Source organism: Oncorhynchus kisutch, linkage group LG17, assembly GCF_002021735.2.
Source record: "Oncorhynchus kisutch isolate 150728-3 linkage group LG17, Okis_V2, whole genome shotgun sequence".
Classification (NCBI taxonomy): domain Eukaryota; kingdom Metazoa; phylum Chordata; class Actinopteri; order Salmoniformes; family Salmonidae; genus Oncorhynchus; species Oncorhynchus kisutch.
Genome location: NC_034190.2, coordinates 67,462,203 through 67,473,485, shown reverse-complemented (window position 1 = coordinate 67,473,485; position 11,283 = coordinate 67,462,203). Strand labels below are relative to the sequence as shown.

At 43.4% G+C, this 11,283-nt stretch overlaps 1 pseudogene; it reads left to right on the top strand.

Annotated features, from left to right (window-relative positions):
- Nucleotides 1-11,283, top strand: part of LOC109907029 (segment polarity protein dishevelled homolog DVL-1-like) — a 59,974-nt pseudogene that overhangs the window by 7,135 nt on the left and 41,556 nt on the right.

Here is an 11,283-nt window from a genome sequence, read left to right as displayed (position 1 = left end):
TCTCTCTCTCTCCCACCCTCTCTCTCTCTCTCTGTCTCTCTCCCACCCTCTATCTCTCTCTCTCTCTCTCTCTCTCTCCCACTCTCTCTATCTCTCTCTCTCTCTCTCTCTCTCTCTCGCTCTCTCTCTCCACCCCCTCTCTCTCTCCCACCCTCTCTCTCTCTCTCTGCGCGCATGTGTGTGTGTTTGCCTGTCCACTCCACAGGGTTGTCAAAGAGGAGATTTCCGACGACAACGCCAAGTTGCCCTGCTTCAACGGGAGAGTGGTGTCCTGGGTAAGTGAGATGAATGGCGCCCCCGCGGCGTCACCCCCTGTCCCGTAGCTCCTCTCCCCGTCTCATTGCTCTCCTCTCCACTTCGCTGCAGCTCGCTGGCTCAGCGGTAGCTAAAGATACGTGTAGTGTAACGATCCATATAGTGTATCTACCTAGAGAGATCACACTGTCACGCCTCCTCAGTACAACACTCAAGACTCGACAGTAGAGAGGGATTCACTCATTGTTGAGCTTCTATGCTAAGTGCCTTACACAGGTGTGAGCTCTGCCAATGGGAGATGAACTAAGGCATGGTTACACAACGACATCACAACAGTCCAAGCTTGACAGTTTTACTAGCAATATCATACAGTATTCTACCAACAAATGAGGTCAGCTAACAATCATTTACATTGGCATACCTAAGGATACGAGACACAGGTTCATTTGGTATAGTTGTACATAGTGCTAGGAGCAGTGATGCATACATTATCATGACAGATCTTTATATTAGCTTTTCCCAGTGTCTTAACCATGTCCCAGTGTCTTAACCATGTCCCAGTGTCTTAATCATGTCCCAGTGTCTTAACCATGTCCCAGTGTCTTAACCATGTCCCCAGTGTCTTAACCATGTCCCAGTGTCTTAACCAGGTCCAGTGTCTTAATCACATGGTCCCGTTCTTAATCATTTCCCAGTGTCTTACCATGTCCCAGTGTCTTAACCATGTCCCAGTGTCTTAATCATGTCCCAGTGTCTAATAAGCCCAGTGTCTTAACCATGTCCCAGTGTCTTAACCATGTCCCAGTGTCTTAACCATGTCCCAGTGTCTTAACCATGTCCCAGTGTCTTAATCATGTCCCAGTGTCTTAACCATGTCCCAGTGTCTTAATCATGTCCCAGTGTCTTAATCATGTCCCAGTGTCTTAATCATGTCCCAGTGTCTTAATCATGTTCCAGTGTCTTAATCATGTCCCAGTGTCTTAATCATGTCCCAGTGTCTTAATCATGCCCCAGTGTCTTAATCATGTCCCAGTGTCTTAATCATGTCCCAGTGTCTTAATCATGTCCCAGTGTTATTAGATTCTCCCTCTGGCATGTTCCTTTAACACTCATTATTATGGTTCAAGTGAAAGCAGAGCAGCTGTATCTATGGGCCATTTTACATAAGCCTTTGTGCTCACACGCGCACACAGTCACCAGAGTGAAAGCAATGTGAGCTGCGTCGTTCCCTCTGTTTCCCAATGTATTTATACATAGCTTTCCTCAGGCCCCTTCGGTGCATCTCATTTAGACAGTATTTCTCTCTTATGTCTCTCAGATAGTTCTCTATGTCTGTTTGTGTGTATCTGGGTCTGTTTATCTGTTGTGTGTCTCTGTGTCTCTCTCTATGTCTGTTTTTGTGACTGAATATGTTTGTCTATCTCTTTGCTGTTACTTTCTACCTCTTTCCAGTCCCTGGTTTATATACCTGTCTCTGTGTGTATCTCTATGTTCATATTTGTCTCTGTTATTAGGTCTCTGACTCACCCCTCTCTCTCGCTCTCTCTCTCTCTCTCTCTCTCTCTCTCTCTCTCTCTATCTCTCTCTCTCTCGTTGTCTCTCTGTCTCTCTCTCGCTCTCTGTTTCTCTCTCTCTCTGTTTTCTCTCTGTCTCTCTCTCTCTCCCTCTCTCTCTCTCTCTTTCTCTCTCTCTGTTCTCTCTCTCTCTCTGTTTCTCTCTCTCTCTGCTTTCTCTCTGTCTCTCTCTGTCTCCCTCTCTCTCTGTCTCTCTGTCTCTCTCTCTCTCTCTGTTTCGTCTCTCTCTTGTTTACTCTCTGTCTCTCTCCCTCTCTCTCTCTCTCTTTCTCTCTCTCGTCTCTCTCTCTCTGTTTCTCTCTCTCTCTGTTTCTCTTGTCTCCTCTCTCTCTCCCTCTCTCTCCCTCTCTCTCTCTCTTTTCTCTCTCTCTGTCTCTCTCTCTCTCTCTGTTTCTCTCTCTCTCTGTTCTCTCTCTCTCTCTCTGTCTCCCTTCTCTCTCTCCCTCTCTCTGTTCTCTCTCTGTCTCTCTCTCTCCCCTCTCTCTCTCTCTCTCTCTCTCTCTGTGTGTGTCTGTAGCTCGTCCCTGGCAGAAGAGCTCTCACTCTGATGGGGGGTCCCAGTGTACAGAGAGCCATCCAGAGCTGCCACCCCCCCCTGGAGAGGACAGGGGGCATCGGTGACTCCCGCCCACCCTCCTTCCAGTGAGTACACAGCACTGGCTGCATATGTGTCCTATTACACATAAACACCATGCACACATCATTACACACACAAATACATGTGTACACACACACGCACACCACACACACACACACACACATGCACCATGTCACCTTTGTAATTCACTGCAAGCCATATGCTAATCAGAATCTAGAGAACTCGTCACGCAGGGGCCAAGCTGACCGTACACGAATGCTTCTATTCGTGTTGAGATACTAAAAGCACCAATCCAGTCAAAATGAATAGTGATGCTAGGTAGCCTTAGCTAGCACTACACTGCTATCTAGAACCTAAAAGGGTTCTTCGGCTGTCCCCATCGGAGAGCCCTTTGAATGATCCTTTTTTGATTCCAAGTATAACTCTTTTTAAATTTAGTTACAACTCTATTGGGTTCCATGTATAAACTTTTCCCAAAAGGCTTCTACATGGAACCCAAAAAAGGTTCTCCTATGGGGACAGACAAATAATCCTTTTGGAACCCTTTTTGTCTAAGAGTGCAGTTGGCTGTACCTGCGCCAAAACTCCTGTATTGTTCATCCTATAGCTTGTTCTCCATCTTCTTTTTAAATAGCAGACAACGTGTTTTCAGCACTTTTACTTCTATGATTGATCAAAAGTCATTTTCTCATGCTGTCACGTCACTCATGCAGCAGACATGTTTGGAACATCAAATCGCAATACATATTGCATCGGCACCTATGCATCGTGACAATATCGTATCGTAAGGTCCCTGGCAATTACCAGCACTACCAGTTAAGAGTTAGTAAAGATATATTATGAGGCCAGACAATGTGTGGTGTTATTACTACATCGATGGGTTAAAAGCTTAGGAGTGAACTCTGCTTCTCGAATCTTGTTTGACCCTTATGCAAGCACTACACTTTGACTTCAAACAGACTGATTAAAGATTCTCACTGTACTTGTAAGAGAGAGACCCCCAAAGCCAAATTTAGCAGGAAATGCTGTGGGCCCTGGGCTGGAGTTGTTAGTGCCATTACAGCACTGTGTTACCTTCTGCAGGGGTCTGTATTGAGAGCATGCAATCTGTCATGTTCCAGTATCTTTTTATCTGCTGTTTGACATCCTGGCTTTTTGCCCTCTGCGGGCTGCTGCTCCCTGCTGCTTGGCTGTCAGCCTGCCTGATCCTTTTATTGTCCGGGCCTCCTGTCTTCCTGCTGCGTCTACTGACACCTTGTGGTCAAATATGGGCATGTCGGTTCGGCTCCCACACGACAACGATTTAACTTTCCTATTCCCCCCTCACTTTCTCTCCCCTTGCTCTCTCTCTCTCTCTCTCTCTCTCTCTCTCTCTCTCTCTCTCTCTCTCTCTCTCTCTTTCAGACAGGCAGTGTTTTTTCTCTGGTCATTAGTAGGCCTATGGTGAATTCCCCATAGTGAGCTTCTGTCATTCTCAGTCTCATTCTGAAAATAGACAGAATATTATTACCAGTTCATTTTGTTATTGTGCTTTATTCATGTATTTCATGGATCCATTCCTGTATGAATGGCTGTGTTTGATGGAGGACAGAATAGGTAGAATAGCAGTTTGGGCTGAGTGTGGTGCAGAGCAGGCAGAATTAATGTGCTTCTGCCTGATAATCCGGATTAGCGAACAACCATCTCTGTTTCCCCCCCGGGGGGGGTGGGGGGGGGGGGGGTGATAGGCAGTTAGCGGGGCGGGGGGATCACAGCTGGCAGCCCCCCATCCCCCTCCCAACCCAGCCTCCGTCCCTTGGTAATCTCACAAAGGATTGGCCGACACAGGCGATCAGCCTACCCCCTTCCAGGCTGGACGGCTGCCATTGACAAACAAGAGCCACACCACATTGGCCAATCCCTGCCATATAGACAGATAATATTAACATACTGTCCCATCCCTGCTTTATCCCTGCCATATAGACAGATAATATTAACATACTGTCCCATCCCTGCTTTATCCCTGCCATATAGACAGATAATATTAACATACTGTCCCATCCCTGCTTTATCCCTGCCATATAGACAGATAATATTAACATACTGTCCCATCCCTGCTTTATCCCTGCCTGAGACAGATAATATTAACATACTGCCCCATCCCCTGCTTTATCCCTGTCTGAGACAGATAATATAAACATACTGCCCCATCCCTGCTTTATCCCTGCCTGAGACAGATAATATTAACATACTGCCCCATCCCTGCTTTATCCCTGCCATATAGACAGATAATATTAACATACTGTCCCATCCCTGCTTTATCCCTGCCTGAGACAGATAATATTAACATACTGCCCATCCCTGCTTTATCCCTGTCTGAGACAGATAATATAAACATACTGTCCCATCCCTGCTTTATCCCTGTCTGAGACAGATAATATAAAACATACTGTCCCATCCCTGCTTTATCCCTGCCTGAGACAGATAATATTAACATACTGCCCCATCCCTGCTTTATCCCTGTCTGAGACAGATAATATGAACATACTGTCCCATCCCTGCTTTATCCCTGTCATATAGACAGATAATATTAACATACTGCCCCATCCCTGCTTTATCCCTGTCATATAGACAGATAATATTAACATACTGCCCCATCCCTGCTTTATCCCTGTCATATAGACAGATAATATAAACATACTGCCCCATCCCTGCTTTATCCCTGTCTGAGACAGATAATATTAACATACTGCCCCATCCCTGCTTTATCCCTGTCTGAGACAGATAATATAAACATACTGCCCCATCCCTGCTTTATCCCTGCCATATAGACAGATAATATTAACATACTGCCCCATCCCTGCTTTATCCCTGTCTGAGACAGATAATATTAACATACTGCCCCATCCCTGCTTTATCCCTGCCATATAGACAGATAATATTAACATACTGTCCCATCCCTGCTTTATCCCTGCCATATAGACAGATAATATTAACATACTGCCCCATCCCTGTTTTATCCCTGTCTGAGACAGATAATATTAACATACTGCCCCATCCCTGCTTTATCCCTGCCATATAGACAGATAATATTAACATACTGCCCCATCCCTGCTTTATCCCTGTCTGAGACAGATAATATAAACATACTGCCCCATCCCTGCTTTATCCCTGTCTGAGACAGATAATATTAACATACTGCCCCATCCCTGCTTTATCCCTGTCTGAGACAGATAATATTAACATACTGCCCCATCCCTGCTTTATCCCTGTCTGAGACAGATAATATTAACATACTGCCCCATCCCTGCTTTATCCCTGTCTGAGACAGATAATATAAACATACTGCCCCATCCCTGCTTTATCCCTGTCTGAGACAGATAATATAAACATACTGCCCCATCCCTGCTTTATCCCTGTCTGAGACAGATAATATAAACATACTGCCCCATCCCTGCTTTATCCCTGCCATATAGACAGATAATATTAACATACTGTCCCATCCCTGCTTTATCCCTGTCATATAGACAGATAATATAAACATACTGTCCCATCCCTGCTTTATCCCTGTCCTAGACAGATAATATTAACATACTGCCCCATCCCTGCTTTATCCCTGTCTGAGACAGATAATATAAACATACTGCCCCATCCCTGCTTTATCCCTGTCTGAGACAGATAATATAAACATACTGCCCCATCCCTGCTTTATCCCTGCCATATAGACAGATAATATGAACATACTGTCCCATCCCTGCTTTATCCCTGTCTGAGACAGATAATATTAACATACTGCCCATCCCTGCTTTATCCCTGCCATATAGACAGATAATATTAACATACTGCCCCATCCCTGCTTTATCCCTGTCTGAGACAGATAATATTAACATACTGCCCCATCCCTGCTTTATCCCTGTCTGAGACAGATAATATTAACATACTGCCCATCCCTGCTTTATCCCTGCCATATAGACAGATAATATTAACATACTGCCCCATCCCTGCTTTATCCCTGTCTGAGACAGATAATATTAACATACTGCCCATCCCTGCTTTATCCCTGTCTGAGACAGATAATATTAACATACTGCCCCATCCCTGCTTTATCCCTGTCTGAGACAGATAATATAAACATACTGCCCCATCCCTGCTTTATCCCTGTCTGAGACAGATAATATAAACATACTGCCCCATCCCTGCTTTATCCCTGTCTGAGACAGATAATATTAACATACTGCCCCATCCCTGCTTTATCCCTGTCATATAGACAGATAATATTAACATACTGCCCCATCCCTGCTTTATCCCTGCCATATAGACAGATAATATAAACATACTGTCCCATCCCTGCTTTATCCCTGTCTGAGACAGATAATATAAACATACTGCCCCATCCCTGCTTTATCCCTGCCATATAGACAGATAATATGAACATACTGTCCCATCCCTGCTTTATCCCTGTCTGAGACAGATAATATAAACATACTGCCCCATCCCTGCTTTATCCCTGTCTGAGACAGATAATATAAACATACTGCCCCATCCCTGCTTTATCCCTGTCATATAGACAGATAATATTAACATACTGCCCCATCCCTGCTTTATCCCTGCCATATAGACAGATAATATTAACATACTGTCCCATCCCTGCTTTATCCCTGTCTGAGACAGATAATATAAACATACTGTCCCATCCCTGCTTTATCCCTGCCATATAGACAGATAATATTAACATACTGTCCCATCCCTGCTTTATCCCTGTCTGAGACAGATAATATAAACATACTGCCCCATCCCTGCTTTATCCCTGCCATATAGACAGATAATATTAACATACTGTCCCATCCCTGCTTTATCCCTGTCTGAGACAGATAATATTAACATACTGCCCATCCCTGCTTTATCCCTGCCATATAGACAGATAATATTAACATACTGCCCCATCCCTGCTTTATCCCTGTCTGAGACAGATAATATTAACATACTGCCCATCCCTGCTTTATCCCTGCCATATAGACAGATAATATTAACATACTGCCCCATCCCTGCTTTATCCCTGTCTGAGACAGATAATATTAACATACTGTCCCATCCCTGCTTTATCCCTGTCATATAGACAGATAATGTTAACATACTGTCCCATCCCTGCTTTATCCCTGTCATATAGACAGATAATATAAACATACTGTCCCATCCCTGCTTTATCCCTGTCATATAGACAGATAATATTAACATACTGCCCCATCCCTGCTTTATCCCTGTCATATAGACAGGTAATATTAACATACTGCCCCATCCCTGCTTTATCCCTGTCATATAGACAGATAATATTAACATACTGCCCCATCCCTGCTTTTTCCCTGTCATATAGACAGATAATATAAACATACTGTCCCATCCCTGCTTTATCCCTGCCATATAGACAGATAATATTAACATACTGCCCCATCCCTGCTTTATCCCTGCCATATAGACAGATAATATTAACATACTGTCCCATCCCTGCTTTATCCCTGCCATATAGACAGATAATATTAACATACTGCCCCATCCCTGCTTTATCCCTGTCTGAGACAGATAATATTAACATACTGCCCCATCCCTGCTTTATCCCTGCCATATAGACAGATAATATTAACATACTGTCCCATCCCTGCTTTATCCCTGCCATATAGACAGATAATATTAACATACTGCCCCATCCCTGCTTTATCCCTGTCTGAGACAGATAATATTAACATACTGCCCCATCCCTGCTTTATCCCTGCCATATAGACAGATAATATTAACATACTGCCCCATCCCTGCTTTATCCCTGTCTGAGACAGATAATATAAACATACTGCCCCATCCCTGCTTTATCCCTGTCTGAGACAGATAATATTAACATACTGCCCCATCCCTGCTTTATCCCTGTCTGAGACAGATAATATTAACATACTGCCCCATCCCTGCTTTATCCCTGTCTGAGACAGATAATATTAACATACTGCCCCATCCCTGCTTTATCCCTGTCTGAGACAGATAATATAAACATACTGCCCCATCCCTGCTTTATCCCTGTCTGAGACAGATAATATAAACATACTGCCCCATCCCTGCTTTATCCCTGTCTGAGACAGATAATATTAACATACTGTCCCATCCCTGCTTTATCCCTGTCATATAGACAGATAATGTTAACATACTGTCCCATCCCTGCTTTATCCCTGTCATATAGACAGATAATATAAACATACTGTCCCATCCCTGCTTTATCCCTGTCATATAGACAGATAATATTAACATACTGCCCCATCCCTGCTTTATCCCTGTCATATAGACAGGTAATATTAACATACTGCCCCATCCCTGCTTTATCCCTGTCATATAGACAGATAATATTAACATACTGCCCCATCCCTGCTTTATCCCTGCCATATAGACAGATAAATAAACATACTGTCCCATCCCTGCTTTATCCCTGTCTGAGACAGATAATATTAACATACTGTCCCATCCCTGCTTTATCCCTGTCATATAGACAGATAATATTAACATACTGCCCCATCCCTGCTTTATCCCTGTCATATAGTCAGATAATATAAACATACTGCCCCATCCCTGCTTTATCCCTGTCTGAGACAGATAATATTAACATACTGCCCCATCCCTGCTTTATCCCTGCCATATAGACAGATATTATTAACATACTGTCCCATCCCTGCTTTATCCCTGCCATATAGACAGATAATATTAACATACTGCCCCATCCCTGCTTTATCCCTGTCTGAGACAGATAATATTAACATACTGCCCCATCCCTGCTTTATCCCTGCCATATAGACAGATAATATTAACATACTGCCCCATCCCTGCTTTATCCCTGTCTGAGACAGATAATATAAACATACTGCCCCATCCCTGCTTTATCCCTGTCTGAGACAGATAATATTAACATACTGCCCCATCCCTGCTTTATCCCTGTCTGAGACAGATAATATTAACATACTGCCCCATCCCTGCTTTATCCCTGTCTGAGACAGATAATATTAACATACTGCCCATCCCTGCTTTATCCCTGCCATAAAGGGCTTCTACACCTGCATTGCTTGCTGTTTGGGGTTTTAGGCTGGGTTTCTGTACAGCACTTTGAGATATCAGCTGATGTACGAAGGGCTATATAAATAAATTTGATTTGATTTGATTTGATATAGACAGATAATATTAACATACTGCCCCATCCCTGCTTTATCCCTGTCTGAGACAGATAATATAAACATACTGCCCCATCCCTGCTTTATCCCTGCCATATAGACAGATAATATGAACATACTGTCCCATCCCTGCTTTATCCCTGTCTGAGACAGATACTATTAACATACTGCCCATCCCTGCTTTATCCCTGCCATATAGACAGATAATATTAACATACTGCCCCATCCCTGCTTTATCCCTGTCTGAGACAGATAATATTAACATACTGCCCCATCCCTGCTTTATCCCTGCCATATAGACAGATAATATTAACATACTGCCCATCCCTGCTTTATCCCTGTTTGAGACAGATAATATTAACATACTGCCCCATCCCTGCTTTATCCCTGTCTGAGACAGATAATATTAACATACTGCCCCATCCCTGCTTTATCCCTGTCTGAGACAGATAATATAAACATACTGCCCCATCCCTGCTTTATCCCTGCCATATAGACAGATAATATAAACATACTGCCCCATCCCTGCTTTATCCCTGTCATATAGACAGATAATATAAACATACTGTCCCATCCCTGCTTTATCCCTGTCATATAGACAGATAATATAAACATACTGTCCCATCCCTGCTTTATCCCTGTCTGAGACAGATAATATAAACATACTGTCCCATCCCTGCTTTATCCCTGTCATATAGACAGATAATATAAACATACTGTCCCATCCCTGCTTTATCCCTGTCTGAGACAGATAATATTAACATACTGCCCATCCCTGCTTTATCCCTGTCTGAGACAGATAATATTAACATACTGCCCCATCCCTGCTTTATCCCTGCCATATAGACAGATAATATTAACATACTGCCCCATCCCTGCTTTATCCCTGTCTGAGACAGATAATATTAACATACTGCCCCATCCCTGCTTTATCCCTGTCTGAGACAGATAATATAAACATACTGCCCCATCCCTGCTTTATCCCTGCCATATAGACAGATAATATTAACATACTGCCCATCCCTGCTTTATCCCTGCCATATAGACAGATAATATTAACATACTGCCCCATTCCTGCTTTATCCCTGCCATATAGACAGATAATATTAACATACTGCCCCATCCCTGCTTTATCCCTGTCTGAGACAGATAATATTAACATACTGCCCCATCCCTGCTTTATCCCTGCCATATAGACAGATAATATTAACATACTGTCCCATCCCTGCTTTTTCCCTGTCTGAGACAGATAATATTATCATACTGCCCCTTCCCTGCTTTATCCCTGTCTGAGACAGATAATATAAACATACTGCCCCATCCCTGCTTTATCCCTGCCATATAGACAGATAATATAAACATACTGCCCCATCCCTGCTTTATCCCTGTCTGAGACAGATAATATAAACATACTGCCCCATCCCTGCTTTATCCCTGTCTGAGACAGATAATATTAACATACTGCCCCATCCCTGCTTTATCCCTGCCATATAGACAGATAATATAAACATACTGCCCCATCCCTGCTTTATCCCTGTCATATAGACAGATAATATAAACATACTGCCCCATCCCTGCTTTATCCCTGTCTGAGACAGATAATATAAACATACTGCCCCATCCCTGCTTTATCCCTGTCATATAGACAGATAATATTAACATACTGCCCCATCCCTGCTTT